Here is a 16,018-nt window from a genome sequence, read left to right on the forward strand (position 1 = left end):
GAAGTAAGGCTCAATATACTGACTTTCTAATGGAAAATTACCATTTTGCGGAAAGGGGAAGGGAGAAGAAAAGACTATTTCTCCAGTACTTTTCCATCAGAGACGTATTTCACTGGCTGAATCTCTTATAAATGCACTGGTAATATGCACCTGGTTAAATAATTCATTCCCAAATGTAGACTGCTCAGATCAGGTCAAGGAAAAGTAAGGCCTGACTACTGGTGCATTCACAAAAGGCTGCCTGGCAAAGAAACATTAAAAAAGCTTAAATTCTCTTTCTCATTTCTGTTGGAATAATGAGGCGGAATTCATTTTTGTCAAATCCTGCAAATAAGTCTGGGCTGGAGCTGCTACATGTGATGAAGGCACATTGTTAAGACTGAGGGAAAAATCATTTGCGTGGAAGATGGTTATTCAACAGGGCCTTAATTTACAAGAAGCATTCCACAATTTAATTGAGCACTTTGAAGCATACTGCATCTGCTTTAATAGACTACACTTGCTATATGAATATGTACAATGTCAGAAGGGTGGTTAAAATTTGATTCAGTCTAGCTGGAAGCCAAGGTGAAATAACAGCTGGAAGCCATGTCATAAAAATATACATTATTAAACGGCTGAGAGTTGTTTCTTGACATCAAACAGTTTCCTGTTGGGTGGCTAGTGCCATAAAGCTGACTGTCTCATATATTTCCCTTTCCATCAGATACCTCAAACCACTTTCTCACGTCTCTTTGGCCCTGCTCACCACTAAATATTTCTGTTGGCTTAGTTCTCATTTTTCCAGGTCAATCAACTATATGACATTTTTGTCAAAATGAACAAGCCTATCTCCAGGATGTAAAGTCGTACAGGTAAAGATGCTTATTATTCCAGTGTGGAGATTTGTTTCGATAATAAAAAAGTTACAAAAATGAGCATTTTCTTTGAAAACTAGCCCAATTAGTGGTGATTAGGTTGCCTGTAAGAGTAGATGAAAAAATGGCAATAAACCCAGTCTAGCATGAATGGTTTTACTAGGAAGAAAATAAAATAATTTGCAAAGCAACAAGAAAGATTTAAGTTAGACATAAAGAACTTGACAATAGAGGTGATTAAACCCTGAGGCGATCAACCAAGGATGGCTATGAATCCCCATCCCTGGAGTCTTTAAGAATGTGCTGGAAAACCAGTTCTCTTACATTATTTATATATCAGTAAGCTTGAATTGGACTAGATGAGCTTTCGAAGTCTCTTCCAGCTCCAGGACAACATTAATAATGTGAAAGGACCTCTACTCATCGATTAATCAATCAATTAATCCTATTTGTTGAGTGCTTATTGTGTGCAGCACTTGGGAGAGCATAATAAAACAGAGCTGGTAGACATGTTCCCTGCCCACAAGGAGCTTACAGTCTAGAGGGACTAGAATGAATTAAAATGAATTGCGGCCATATACATAAGTGCTGGAAGCTGAGGGTGGAGTGAATAAAGGGTACAAATCCAAGTGCCAGGGAGAGGGTGTAGAGGAAAAGAGGGCTTAGTCGGGAAGGCCTCCAGGAAGAGATGTGCTTTTAATAAGGTTTTGAAGATTGCGAGAGTAGTGATTTCTAGGATATGAACGGGGAGGGAGTTCCAGGCCAGAGGCAGGATGTTGGCGAGGGATCAGCGGCGAAATAGGCACGATCGAGGTGCAGTGAGTAGATTGGCGTTAGAGGAGTGAATTGTGCAGGTTGGGTTGTAGCAGGAGATCAGTGAGGTGAGATGGCAGGGGGAGAACTCACTGAGTGATTTAAAGCCAATTGTAAGTAGCTTCTGTTTGATACAGAGATAGATGGGCAACCACTGGAGGTTCTTGAGTGGGGAAACATGGACTGAACTTTATTTTAGAAAGATGATCTGGGCAGCAGAGTGAGGTATGGACTGGAGTGGGAAGAAACAAGAGGCAGAGAGGTCAGCAAGGAGGCTGATGATAATAATAATAATGTCGGTATTTGTTGAGCGCTTACTATGTGCAGAGCACTGTTCTAAGCGGTGGGGTAGATACAGGGTAATCAGGTTGTCCCACGTGAGGCTCACAGTTAATCCCCATTTTACAGATGAGGTAACTGAGGCACAGAGAAGTGAAGTGACTTGCCCACAGTCACACAGCTGACAAACGACATAGCCAGGATTCAAACTCATGACCTCTGACTCCCAAGCCCGTGCTCTTTCCACTGAGCCATGCTGCTTCTCATGCAGTGATGCAGTGAGCAAGGCTGGTTAGAATAAGTGCTTGGATCAACATGGTAGCAGTTTGGATGGAGAGGAAAGGGCAGATTTTAGCAATGTTGTGAAGGTTAAACCAGCAGGTTATGGTAAAAGGTTGAATACGTGGGTTGAATGAGAGAGGTGAGTTGAGGATAATGCCAAGGTTAATGGCTCGGGAGACAGGGAGGATGGTGTTGATGTCTACAGTGTTGGGAAAGTTAGGAGGAGGACAGGGTTTGGGTGGGAAAATGCAGAGTTCTGTTTTGGACATGTCAAGTTTGAGGTGTCGGCGGGACATCCAGGTAGAGATGTCCTGAAGGCAGGAGAAAATACGAGACTGCAGAGAAGGAGGAATTTTGGAATCATCTGTCTAGCAGTGGGAGTTGAAACCATGTGAACAAATGAGTTCTCCAAGGGAGTGGGTGTAGATGGAGACTAGAAGGGGATCCAGAACTGGACACTGAGGGGCGCCTCAAGAGGTTGGGAGGCAGAGGAGGAGCATTCATTATGGGTTCTAATTTCATTTCCCAATGCATCCCGGTTTTCATGATGAGAGCCTGATGATTTTCCAATCTTCTTATAACTTGAAACACATTCCTTCAAGTTCTTCTTGAGTACAGCATAAGAAATAGTCACAGTCCAGTCTAGGAAAGTACCATAGCCTGAGAGTCAGGAGACTTAACTTGCTTCTCAGCTCTGCTCTTAAATGATTGTCTGACACCTCGGTGACTTCGGTAACCGGAAACCCCCAATTTGTCAATGGAGATAAGGTTTACCATCCTCATTTTTTTTGCAGCATATAAGATACTCGTTTAAGCAGTGGTATTTTCTGAGTCCTTACTGGGTGTGAGAGTACTGTACTAAGCGCCTGGGAGAGTACGATATACTAGAGCTGGTCGACATGATGATCCCTGAAAGAGTGTAAAGTGGGAAGAGAAGGGGACCCAGAACTGAGCCTTTAGAGACACTCATCGTGAGGAATGGGGGACAGAGGGACAGCAGGTGAAAGAGTCTGAGAAAGATCAGCCAGAGAGGTAGGAGGATAATCAGGAGAGAATACCGTCAGAAAAATCAGTGTCAGTGTTTTCAAAAGAAGGGAGGGGTTCGTGGTGTAGAAAGTAGCTGAGAAGTCAAGAAGGATTAGTTCTGAAAAGAGTCTGATCTGGCAACGGGGAAGCAATCGCTGACCTTGGAGAGATCAATCATAGTTGTGTAAAGGGATCAGAACCAGATTAATAGAGGTTCAAGAAGGGAGTTGTCTGCTGTGTGACCTTGGGCAAGTCACTTAACTTCTCTGTGCCTCAGTTACCTCATCTGTAAAATGGGGATTGAGACTGTGAGCCCCACGTGGGACAAGCTGATTACCTTGTATCTACCCCAACTCTTAGAACAGTGCTTGGCACATAGTAAGCACTTAACAACTACCATCATTACTATTATCTACTCCAGCACTTAGAACAATGCTCGACACATAGTAAAGGCTTAACAAGTAACATTATTATTAGTGGTAATAAGTGCTCAATAAATACAATTGATTTGATGGATTGATAGTTTGGGGGGCAGTGGACATGGGAGTTGATGAGAGAGGAAAAGTAATGTTGCTGGGTGGAAGCGGGGACAGATTGGTTAGTAGAAAGTAGAGGTAGCAAATTGAATTGCTTTTACATTTTCAAGACACAAGATAGGAAATAGAAAAGACAGTGCTAGATAAATATGCTGCATATATAATGTGACTGCCAAGGTAATTTAATTTAATCTTCAGGGATGAGTTTGGGCAGATGTGCCGCATTCAGTTGTAGATAAGGTAATGCATGTGGAAGAGTTTCAAGTAACTAGAAACAGAATGAAATTGGTATTTTGTAAAGGGTACTGAGCATTAACACTCTCAGTGTTTCTCAAGGAGTATCTCCTCCATTGGGTGGAAGGTTGCTGAGAAGGAAGGTTGAGAAAAACAAACGTTATTTGATCAAGGACCTGTCAGAGTCCAAATCATCATCATCATCGTGAATGGTATTTATTGAGTGCTTACTATATACGGAGCACTGTATTAAGCGCTCAGGAGAGTACATACAACAGACTTAGCAGACATATTCCCTGCCTACGAGTTAGTCTAGAACGTGCTTACAGTCTAGAAGTAGTACTTCCAAATCAGAAATAGTTGGAAAGAGGGAATTTAAAGAAATAGATTGTACCTGTTAGGGAAAACAAACAAACCAACAAAAGCAAAGGCCATAAAGAGTAGAATGGGTAACACTGTTTCTGAAAGGAATCCTGGATAATCCAGGCTCTGCCACTTGTCTGCTGTGTGACCTTGGGCAAGCCACTTAACTTCTCTGTGCCTCAATTACCATATCTGAAAATGGGGATTAAGACTGTGAGCCTCACGTGGGACAACCTGATTACCTTGAATCTTCTGGCACTTAGAACAGTGCGTGGCACATAGTAAGCACTGAAATACCATTATTATTATTATTAAAATTAAAAACAGTTTGAAAAGATACTGGTAATCACTTTTTAATTTAAGAGGATAATACTGAGGAAGATATCTCCCTGGGTCTTGAGTTCTGATTTGCTGCCAAGATGTCTCGCACTTAAAGACCCCCACTAATTGAGAGATAGTAAGGACTAGGGAGCTGGGAAAGATAATTCCAGTGGGGACCTATGTCTCCAGCCAACTTGAGTACATCTCCCCCAGCTCAAATGTGTGTTCTGAAAGCACCCTCTCTTACATCCTCTTACACATTGGACTCATTAACTCACTCTCTACGAGTTCTGCCACTGGTGTCAATTTTCAAGAAAAAGAGAAAGTTATGCTTCCTGTTGATAAGTGGGATAGACATAGTCTGTATGCTATTATTTTCTGAGAAGGATATTTTGAAAGCTTCTGGAATATCAATCAAATCAATCGGTGGTATTTATTGAGCGCTTACAATAGAGTTGGTAGACACGTTCCCTGCCCCCAAGGGGCTTACAGTCTAGAGGGAGAGACAGATGTTAGTAAATAAAGAAAATTATGATATGACCTGAGTGCTGTGGATCTGAGAGTGGGGTGAATATCAGGTCCTTAAAGGGTAGAACTGCAATGCAGATGCAGAAGGAAGAGGAGGTAGGGGAAATGAGGGCTTAGTCGGGGAAGGACTCATAAAAGATGTGATTTTAATAAGACTTTGAAGGTGTGGAGAGTGGGGGGTGTCACACATGAAAAGGGAGGGAATTCCAGACCAGGGGAGGTCGTGGCATAATAGATGAGATGGGGGTACATTGAGCACGTTGGCCTTAAAGGACTGAAGTGGGTGGCCTGGGTTGTAGTAGGAAATCAATGAGGTAAAATAAGAGGGGATGAACTGACACAGTGCTTTAAAGCTGATAAGGAGTTTCTGTTTGATGGACAACCACTGAAGGATTTTTTTTAATGGAATTTGTTAAACACTACGTGCCAGGCACTGCATTAAATGCTGAGATACATATAAGCTAATCAGGTTGGACACAGTCCATGTCCCACATTGGGCTTACAGTCATAATTACAGGTGAGGTAACTGAGGCACAGATTAGTTAAGTGACTTGCCCAAGTTCAAACAGCAGATAAGCAGCGGAACAGGGATTGGAACGGAGGTCCTTCCGACTCCCAGGCCGTGCTCTTTCCACTAGACCATGCTGCTTCTGGAGGTTCCTGAGAAGGGGGCGATGTGGTTTAAAGAGTTTTTTTAGTAAAATGATCTGGTCGACAGATGGAAATATGGGGAGAGAGAGAGGAGGTAAGGAGGTCAGTGAAGAAGCCAATGCAGCGATCAAGGTGAGATAGGATCAGTGCTTGTATCAACATGGTAGCGGTTTGGATGGAGAGAAAAGGGTAGATATTAGCGGTTTTGAATAGTAATAATTGTAGTATATAAGTGCTTACTATGTGCCAGGCACTGTACTAAGCGCTGGGGTGGATATAAGCAAGTGGGGTTGAACAGAGTCCCTGTCCCACATGGGGCTCAAGTTTCATTCATTCATTCAATTCAATAGTATTTATTGAGCGCTTACTATGTGCAGAGCACTGTACTAAGCGCTTGGGATGAACAAGTCGGCAACAGATAGAGACAGTCCCTGCCGTTTGACGGGCTTACAGTCTAATCGGGGGAGACGGACAGACAAGAACAATGGCACTAAACAGCGTCAAGGGGAAGAACATCTCGTAAAAACAATGGCAACTAAATAGAATCAAGGCGATGTACAATTCATTAACAAAATAAATAGGGTAACGAAAATATATACAGTTGAGCGGACGGGTACAGTGCTGTGGGGATGGGAAGGGAGAGGTGGAGGAGCAGAGGGAAAAGGGGAAAATGAGGCTTTAGCTGCGGAGAGGTAAAGGGGGGATGGCAGAGGGAGTAGAGGGGGAAGAGGAGCTCAGTCTGGGAAGGCCTCTTGGAGGAGGTGATTTTTAAGTAAGATTTTTAAGTTTCAATCTCCATTTTACAGATGAGGTGACTGAGACCTAGAGAAGTTAAGCACCTTGCCCAAGGTCACCCAGCAGACAAGTGGCAGAGCCAGGAATAGAACCCATGACCTTCGGCCTCCCAGGCCCATGCTCTATCTACTATTCCATGCTTCTTCCTCCAGCTGAAGGTAGAACTGACAGGATTTGGTGACAGATTGAACATGTGGGTTGAATGAAAGACATAAATTGAGGATATGGCCAAAGTTACAGACTTGTGAGATAGGGTAGTGGTGTTGCCTACAGTAATGGGAAAGTTAGGAGGACAAGGTTTGGGCGGGAAGATGAGGAGTTCTGTTTTGGACACGTTAAGTTTGAGGTGTCTGCCGGACAGCCAAGTAGAGATGTCCTGAAGGCAGGAGGAAATGTGAGATTGTGGAGAAAGAGAGAGGTCAGGGCTGGAGGGGTAGATTTGGGAACCATCTGCATAGAGATGGTAGTTGAAGCCATGTGAGCCAATTAATTCTGTAAGGGAATTCGCCAAGTGGAGAATAGAAGGGGACCCAAAACTAAGCCCACTGTTAGAGGGTGGGAGACAGAGGAGGAGCCTGTGAAAGAGCCTGAGTGATCCGAGAGTTATGAGGAGAACCAGGAGAAGACAGTGTCAGTGAAGCCAAAGTTGGATAATATTTCCAGGGGAACGGGGTGGTTGACAGTGTTGAAGGCAGCTGAGAGGTCTAGGAGGATTAGAATGGAGTAGAAGCCGTTGGATTTGGCAAGAAGGACATCAGGACATCTCTACTTAGATGTCCCACTCGCTACTCTCCTACTACAACCCGGCCGCACACTTTGCTCCTCTAGTGCTAACCTTCTCGCTGTGCCTTCATCTCGTCTACCTCGCCACTGACCCCTCGCAAACGTCCTGGCTCAGGCCTTGAATGCCCTCCCTCCTCAAATCCGGCAGACAATTACTCTTCCCTCCTTCAAAGCCTTACTGAAGGCACATCTCCTCCAGGAGCCTTCTCTAGGTCCGCCCCCCCCCCCCCCCCCCCCCCGGCCATTTCCTCTTCTCCCACTCCTGAGGCCCTGAGGCCCTGACTTGCTCCCTTTGTTCTTCCCCCCTCCCAGCCCCACAGCATTTATGTACATATCTGTAATTTATTTATATTAATGTCTGTCTTCCCCACTGTAGACTGTAAGCATGTTGTGGGCAGGGAATGTATCTGTGTATTGTATTGTACTCTCCGAAGCGCTTAGTACAGTGCCTGGCACATGGTAAGCACTCGGTAAATGCGATTGAATGAATTAATGAATGTAGAGTTGTAGAAAGAGAGAAAGGGATCAGAATGGTTCAGAAAGTTGGAGTTGGGGACTTGGCGGGTAGTAGATAACAGTGAGTAGTAATTGGATTGGGAGATAGAGGCGGATGATATGGACTTCGAAGGATGGGGGAGGTGGAATGGTGCGAAAGTGGCATTGGGGAATGAGTAGGAAGTCTGCTTCTTCCCCTTTCCCAGTGAGTCATGGGGAGTGAGAGAAGATGAGGTCCTCCTAGAGAGAGTGTCATCTGGGGAAAGTCAGGTTTCAGTAATGAGAGGAGGAGCAGTGACTTGTGTTGCTGGGGCTTCAAAGGCTGTGGCTTTTGGGGGAAACGGGGAGGGATTGGTTGGGAGTGAGCTGACGGGAGGATGGGGGCTGCTCAGGGAAAGAAGGACAAAGATGGGGTGGGAGGGAGGGATTTGATTGAGAGGAATAGGGGCAGGGTGTTGGGAAAGGAGGACAGGGATGGGTTGATTGGGGGAGGGGATGGCGGGAGCATGGTGAGATCAGAGGATAGCATGGAATGGTAAGAAATTATCCATGGATAAGGAACCAAAACTAGAAATAGAAAGAATTGGATTCTTTTTTCTTCATCTTGATACACCGTGGACCCTATTCTTCAAGTATCTCTCCCACATTGCTGCCTTTGCTGCTTTGAAGTAAAAAAAAAACCCTGCACACAGTATGAATAAATGATTATTTTCTGAATAAATATGCCTGACAGAAATTCACCCAGGACTCCCAAATCAGCAGGATCCCAACACTTGATTCAGCAGTCCATTGTAAGGTTTAATTGCTAGCTAAAAGGAATTCTGCAGGTCTTGCAGGCATGTAGTCAGAGAAAACCAGGCAAACTTCAAACTGGTTCAACTCACTCCACCCATTCCAGATTCTTATCACCAATCTGAGTTTTGTCACATTCAAGAGCAGGATTCCCTTTGTCCTGAGGGACACTTCCTGTAGGTTGAGTGGTCTCTGAATTCCTCAACAAGCCCCGAAATTCAGTTGCTAGTGCCCATGGTCCTGGACCTTTCTTTTGAGAGTACCCCTCAGGACTCTCTGTGAGGACATTATCATCTATCTCGCTGCCGACCTCTGGCCTGGAAAGCCCTCCCTCCTCAAATCCAACCGACAAGTACTCTCCCCTTCTTCAAAAGCTTTATTGAAGGCACAACTCCTCCAAAAGGCCTTCCCTGACTAAGCCCCCCTTTCCTCTTCTCCCGCTCCCTTCCGCTTCGCCCTGGCTTGCTCCCTTTATTCATCCCCCTACTCCCAGCCCCAAAGCACTTATGTACATAGCTGGAATTTATTTATATTGTCTGTCTCCCCCTCTAGACTGAACTCTTTGTGGGCAGGGAATGTGTCTCTTTATTGTTATATTGTACTCTCCCGCACAGTAAGCGCCCAATAAATAAGATCGAATAAACTGAATGATGAAACGAATGCCTTAGTCCTCTTGGGAAGAGATCACTCAGCATTCAGCAGCCTCCTCCCATTCACAATCATCAGAGCTGGGAAGACTGGTCCTGGAATGGAAGCTTGGGGACAGACAGTGGGAGAGGAGCTGGAAGAAGGGGAAAGCTGGGGGTGAGGGGGAAGGGGGTGGCTCCTAGGGACGATGCTGTTGACGGCACAAATTTGAATATGGAGGGGTCTGGTAGGTGAGTGTGAACCGAGATAAGGGTAGAGGGGGTGGTCTAAAGATCAGAAGCCTCTGTTGGTGGGGAGAGACGAGTTTTGTTGGAATGAGATGGCAGGTTAGGAGGTTATGAGCAAGCAGAGCAAGCAGCACAGCCTAGTGGAAAGAACACGGGCCCAGGAGTCAGCGGTCGTGGGTTCTAATCCCGGCTCTGCCAGGTGTCTGCTGTGTGACAATGGGCAAGTCGCTTCTCTACTCTGATACCTCATCTGTAAAATGGGCATCAAGACCGTGAGCCCCGTGAGGGACAAGACCTGCGTCCAACCCGATGACCTCGTATCCACCCCAGCGCTTAGAACAGTGCTTGGTACATAGTCAGCACTTAAAATACCACAATTATCATTATTGTTATGATGAGAAAAGAAAAGTGCTGCAATAACTAGCGATGTGATACAGCTGTGTCCATGTTGATATGCAGGTGAGGTGGGTTAGAGCAAGAAATCTGTAGAGTGGAGGGGTGAGAGGAAGGGGGGCCGGGGAGGTCACTGGGAACATACTTGTGATTGTTGAAGCCCCTGTACTGTAACACCATCACGGAGAGGACTCTGTGATTCCCTGAACTTAGCGTGTTTCACTGCGGGGGCCACTGACCTGCTTCCATTGCTTCAGGTCTCTGTTAAGAGGCACCGCTTCTGACTTGAGCTGGGCCCTCCTGCATTTTGAACCACAGCCTTACGTGCTGCCTACCAGCTGTGCCATGCCCTGCCCTCCCATCGTGCTGCTGTGCCACATCTTGAGGCAGTTGCTCACCTTGTGTTCCATCTGAAGCCGGCTCTGGGTCACCCAGGTAAGCCATTTAATATGTTCTTTTCTTTCGTCTCCACCCATTGGTCCCATCCTCCTTTAAACTTGTGTCCTCATTACGGCTCCCCTTGCTTCTTCTCCCCTTTGCCTGAAAATCTTGAATGCCCTTTGTTTTTTTCATAATCTGTCCCACTCTCCTACCCTGTCTTGCTGCTACCTGGGTGGCCCCAAAACTTTAGAGCAGCATGGCCTAATGGAAGGAGCAGGTGCCTGGAAGTCAGAGGACCCGGGTTCTAATCCTGGTTCCGTCAGATGCTTGCTATGTGACCTTGGGCAAGTCACTTAAGTTCTCCAAGCCTCAGTTTTCCTGTTCTCCAGCCCACTTTTAGACTGTGAGCCCCATGCGGGACAGGAACTGTGTCCAACCTAATTCACGTGTATCTACCCCAGCATTTAAAACAGTGTTTGGCACATAGTAAGCGCTTAACAGATGCCATTAAAAGAATGGGAGAAGGGACGAAAGGCCAGTAGTTGCTCCCATTCCTCACTGTTTGGGTGTCCCTTCCTTTTCTGGTCCTGACCCTGCTGCTCCATGATTTTGGGCGACCCTGCTGGCATGCCAGGCTCAGGGGCGGTATGGGTGAGACAAGTTTAAAACACAGGTTTGGGGTTCCTGGGCGTGAAGCTGGCATGGCTGGGAAGTGGCAGGGGACAGAGTTAAAGAAGGGTAGGATCGGGGAGGGTGGGGCAATAAAGAAAAATAAAACCCCTAATAATGACTTACCTTGGCAAACAGCTTGCAATGACAAGGTGATTTCCATTGTACTGGCCAATGACAGCTTTTAAATCTGTTCATTTGACAGTTCCCTCTCCTCCTGGCTTTTCTCCTCACCTTGCCTCCCTTTCTTGCCCTTTTTTTACCACCCCCCTACTCCAGTCCACATGGGCTCGGTGAATTGTATGGGGAATGTGAAGGGCACCTAATTTTGAAAAGGCCACAATTAAGGTATTTTTTAAGCCTGTACTCTGTGCCAAAAGCACAGTACTGAGAATGGGGGAAGATATAAAATAATCTCACTGGACTGGGTCCATGTCCCAAATGGAGCCCACATGCTAAGAGGTAGGGAGAGCAGGTGTTTATCCCCATTTAAGATGAGGAAATTCAGGCCAAGAGGAGCAAAGTAACTTGCCCAAGGTCACACAGCAGACCAGGGGCTGAGCTGGGATTAGAACTCAAGCCTCCTGCCTTCCAGCCTTCTAAACCACACTGCCTCCTCTGTGCGACAGTACCATCATCAAGGCCATGTATGTGTATATGTGGTTACAACCAAATTTTATTTGAGAAAAATTATCAAATGGGAGATGGGAACAGAGAGACACCGCCGTACAGCCAGAGCCAGATAAATGGCGTTGACAGAGGAATTTCAGTGGGTCCCTCTGGCCAAAGTTGTGTTTTTTTTTCCACTGCCATCCCTGGGCTACATGAGGACCATTGCCAGCAGGCTCTCTGTTTGAGACGGATAGGACTAGTTTTCATTCGGCTGCGGCAGAGTTAATAATGGGGAAAGAGAAGGCTTTCAGGATGGTTTATTCAAGTGGCGATCCATTAGTGTTGGTGGTAAGAAGCCCTCCTGCAACCATGGGAGTTTTCCTGCTGCCCCCTTTTTTCCTCTTAAGCGAATACGGTTCCGATTATTCCAGTGTGGTTTTCTTCACCAAAGAGAATTTTCACAGCAGCTTTGCTGTAGTAATAGAGAAGTTAGGGTTCATATCTACTGTAGCCTAAATAGGGAAGCTAGGGAATGGGAAATATAATACTGTGTATCACCTCTTGCTTGGCCCTTCCTTTTTCCCTTCATTCATTCATTCAGTGAATTCATTTTTTTTCTTGGCCTGTTTGCTGCGATCTTTGCAGCTGATCTATTTAGAGTACTGTCAAGATGTTTTTTCCCAAGTGATAAATGGTGAGAAAAACATTTTACCAAAACCCTAGGAAGTTTGAGACAAATGGTTTCTTGAAATTTTTTTCCCATTTTCTGTCTCTCTCTCCCCGCACACACACACGCACACACACACAGGTGCACACACACACGTTGTGTTGTGATGGTAAAGTTATTTATGATGCCCCTTGCTATCTTTTGTTGCTTTTTATTAAAGAAAATCTAGCATTGCCATATGCATCATCAAAAATACTTCAAGCAAAATGGATTTGGCTCAGTGGAAAGAGCATGGGCTTAGGAGTTAGAGGTCATGGGTTCTAATTCCATCTCTGCCACTTGTCAGCTGTGTGACTGTGGGCAAGTCACTTAACTTCTCTGTGCCTCAGTTACCGCATCTGTAAAATGGGGACTTAGAGTGTGAGCCCCACATGGGACAACCTGATTACCCTGTATCTACCCCAGCGCTTAGAACAGTGCTCTGCACATAGTAAGCGCTTAACAAATACCAACATTATTATTACAAATATTCTACATGATTTTTATTTTTGCTTCTCAAAGAGGATGTAGTAATCCACATTTGGGGCTCAGTTTAAGAACACAGGGACTAGTGTAATTCATTTTCCTATTTTATAGTTATTTTATGTGGGTGCCTATTCTTGAAACACGTCAGTATATTTTATATTTAGGGCAAAGACCCAGTTCAGTTAGGTATAAGAGATCTGGGGCCTGTGAACCCCATGTGGGACATGAACTGGGTCCAATCTGATTGCCTTGTAGCTACTCCAGCGCTTAGAACAGTGCCTGCTTTTCTTACAACAGTTATCATTACTGTATTATCCTCATACTTCTGTGTGCTTCCTTTGTGCCAAGCACCAAACTATTTTCTCGGGGGAGGTTCGAGACAAAAATTGTAAATGGTCCCTGTTCCACAAAGGGCTGATGCCAGACACTTAGAAACAGGAATAAAACACAAACCAAGTTACAAGGAGTAAAAGCAAGCTGAAAAAAGCAATACAAAAGAGTACTCAGAGGGTGTGGTGCTTCGGTACCATGGCTTCAAACAGTCCCTCCCAAACATTTTAGTAGTTGTACAGAGGATTCACGCCTATGGTGTCATTGACAGGGGTGGGGACGAGACTGTCCCGGCCCCTGCATAGGCCGGAGCTCGTAGTGATGCTTTAAACTTTGGCCTCTTGGATCCCCAGCTTCTGCCCACCTTCCGCTTGCCTGTAGTGCAGGACTTCACTCTGACTGGAGATTTATTTTCTCCCTGATTCATCATTAAGTCACCTCAACATTGTGAGACTTGAAGTGCTTCTACTAGATTATAGGTCCTGGTTTTAGAGAGCTTTATTTGGATTGTTGTATATTGTTGGTATCATTTGTGCCGTGGATGAATTTAGAGCATTCTTCGGTCATGCCGCTGACTGTCATTTTCCCGCAAAAAGGTGATCCATGTTTACTTTATTGCTGCACTTAGAAACATTTGAAGGTTATGCTACACTATGAACCAGCTGTCCAAGCACTTTATATTGCTTCTCTTCAATGAAGGTAACCATTCTGGATATACCGTTTATCTGCTTAATGGCCTTAGTCTAGGGGTTTTATGAAAGTGGGGCTTCAGTCTCTGATATACAATTGCTTTGGTTTCTTGTTGTTTTTTTTCTAAAGTGTAGCAGAGAACCCTTTCTGTAGAAAGAAAAGAGAAAGAGATGGTTAAATTTCCTTTTTTAGCTTTATTTGCTCAGTCAATCACATTTGAGTGCTTACTGTGTGTAGAGCACTGTACTAAGCTCTTGGGAGAGTATACTGTAACAATAGAACCAACAAATTCCCTGCCCATAATGTGCTAACAGTCTAGAGAGGAGACAGACATTAATATAAATAAATTACAGATATATACATAAGTGCTGTGGGGTTGGGCGGTGGGGGGTGAATAAAGGGAGCAAGTCAGGGCGAGGTGGAAGGGAGGAAAGGAGGGTTTAGGAAAGGTCTCTTGGACGAGATGTGCCTTCAATAAGGCTTTGAAGTAGGGGAGAGTAATTGTCGGATATGAGGAGGGAGGGCGTTCCAGGTCAGGAGGCAGGACGTGGGCGAGAGGTTGGCAAGATAGAAGAGATTGAGAGCGAGAGGTTGGCAAGATAGAAGAGATTGAGATATAGTGAGAAAGTTAGTATTCGAGGAGCAAAGTGTGTGGGCTGGGTTGCAATAGGAGAGCAGTGAGGTGAGGTAGGAGGGGGCAAGGTGATTTGAATGCTTCAAAGCCAATCGTGAGAAGTTTCTGTTTGATGCTGAGGGGGATGAGCAACCACTGGAGGTTCTTGAGGAGTGGGGAAACATTGCCTGAACATTTTTATAGAAAAACGATCCAGAAAGCAGAGTGAAGTATGGCCTGGAGTAGGGAGAGACAGGAGGTTTAGGAGGTCAGAATTGGTTGATCCGTAATGGTCTGAAAGAATGATGCCACTACTTGGGGGGAAATCAGTAGAAGCTAATAGGAGTAAAAGCTGAGGATCTTTTTCCTGAAAATGAAAATTTGATCCTACTCTTTGGGTTAATAAAAAAAAAAAATCATGAGAAACTATCTGCTCAGTTTTCAAATTCAAAGCTCTTACTTTACCTTGATGCTTTTGTTAGACTCTGCAGTTGGAGGTTTTGTTCCCAGTTTTGAATATTCATGTAACAAAATATTGAACTGTCATTGTTTTGCCGGAAGTTGAGTTGATCAGTTTTGATTTCAGCGGAAGAAAAGTGATGATCATCATCAGTGGTATTTCTTGCACACAGTGAAGCAGAGAAGCAGCATGGCATAGTGAGTAGAGCACGGGCCTGGGAGTCAGAAGGACCTGGGTTTTAATCCAGCTCTGCCACTTATCTGCTATGTGACCTTAGGCCAGTCACTTCACTCAAGACTGTGAACTCGTTGAGGGCAGGGAATGTGTCTGCTTGTTGTTGTATTGTACTCTCCCAAGCGCTTAATACAGTGCTTTGCACACAGTCGGCACTCAATAAATATGATTGAATGAATAAATGAATGAACTGTGCCACAGTTCCCTCATCTGTAAAATGGTGATTAAGACTATGAGCCCCAAGCGGGACAGGGGCATTAATAATAATAGTAACTGCTTACTATGTGCAGAGCACTGTACAATACAACAGAGCTGATAGACACATTCCCTGCCTGCAACAAGCTTATTCTAGGCAAAATTTATGACCGAAATCAATTCCTTCACTGGTTGCCCCAGATTATTTGGGCTAATTTTGAAATTCTGAGGAGGACTTTCAATTGTGAAGTTTTGTTTGACTTAGTTCTGCAACCAGAACACTTAATAAGACACATAGTAATAATAATAATAGTAATGGTACTTGTTAAGCGCTTACTATGTGCCAAGCACTGTTCTAAGCACTGGGATAGATACAAGCTAATCAAGTTGGACACAGTCCCTCTCCCACATGGGGCTCACACTCTTAATCCCCATTTTTCACAGATGAGGTAACTGAGGCATAGAGAAGTGAAGTGACTTGTCCAAGGTCACACAGCAGGCAAGTGGTGGGGCCAGGATTAGAACCCCTGGCCTTTCATTCAATAGTATTTACTGAGTGCTTACTATGTGCAGAGCACTGTATTAATCGCTTGGAATGTACAAATCGGTAACAGAGACA

The 16,018-nt window shown here is 44.9% G+C and overlaps 1 protein-coding gene across 2 annotated transcripts in view; it reads left to right on the forward strand.

The window, feature by feature from the left end:
* Positions 1 to 16,018, forward strand: part of KIAA1958 (KIAA1958 ortholog) — a 142,091-nt gene that overhangs the window by 12,081 nt on the left and 113,992 nt on the right. The window contains exon 1 of one of the 2 annotated variants that reach the window (XM_039910612.1): positions 10,284 to 10,458. The exons of the other annotated variant lie outside the window; for it this stretch is intronic. The gene's annotated coding sequence lies outside the window, so the exon portion shown is untranslated. Of the gene's footprint in view, positions 1 to 10,283; positions 10,459 to 16,018 lie in introns of those variants that run through there. 2 annotated transcript variants of the gene reach the window in all.

The sequence above is a fragment of the Ornithorhynchus anatinus genome, chromosome X3 (genome assembly GCF_004115215.2).
Source record: "Ornithorhynchus anatinus isolate Pmale09 chromosome X3, mOrnAna1.pri.v4, whole genome shotgun sequence".
In the NCBI taxonomy this organism is placed as follows: Eukaryota; Metazoa; Chordata; class Mammalia; order Monotremata; family Ornithorhynchidae; genus Ornithorhynchus; species Ornithorhynchus anatinus.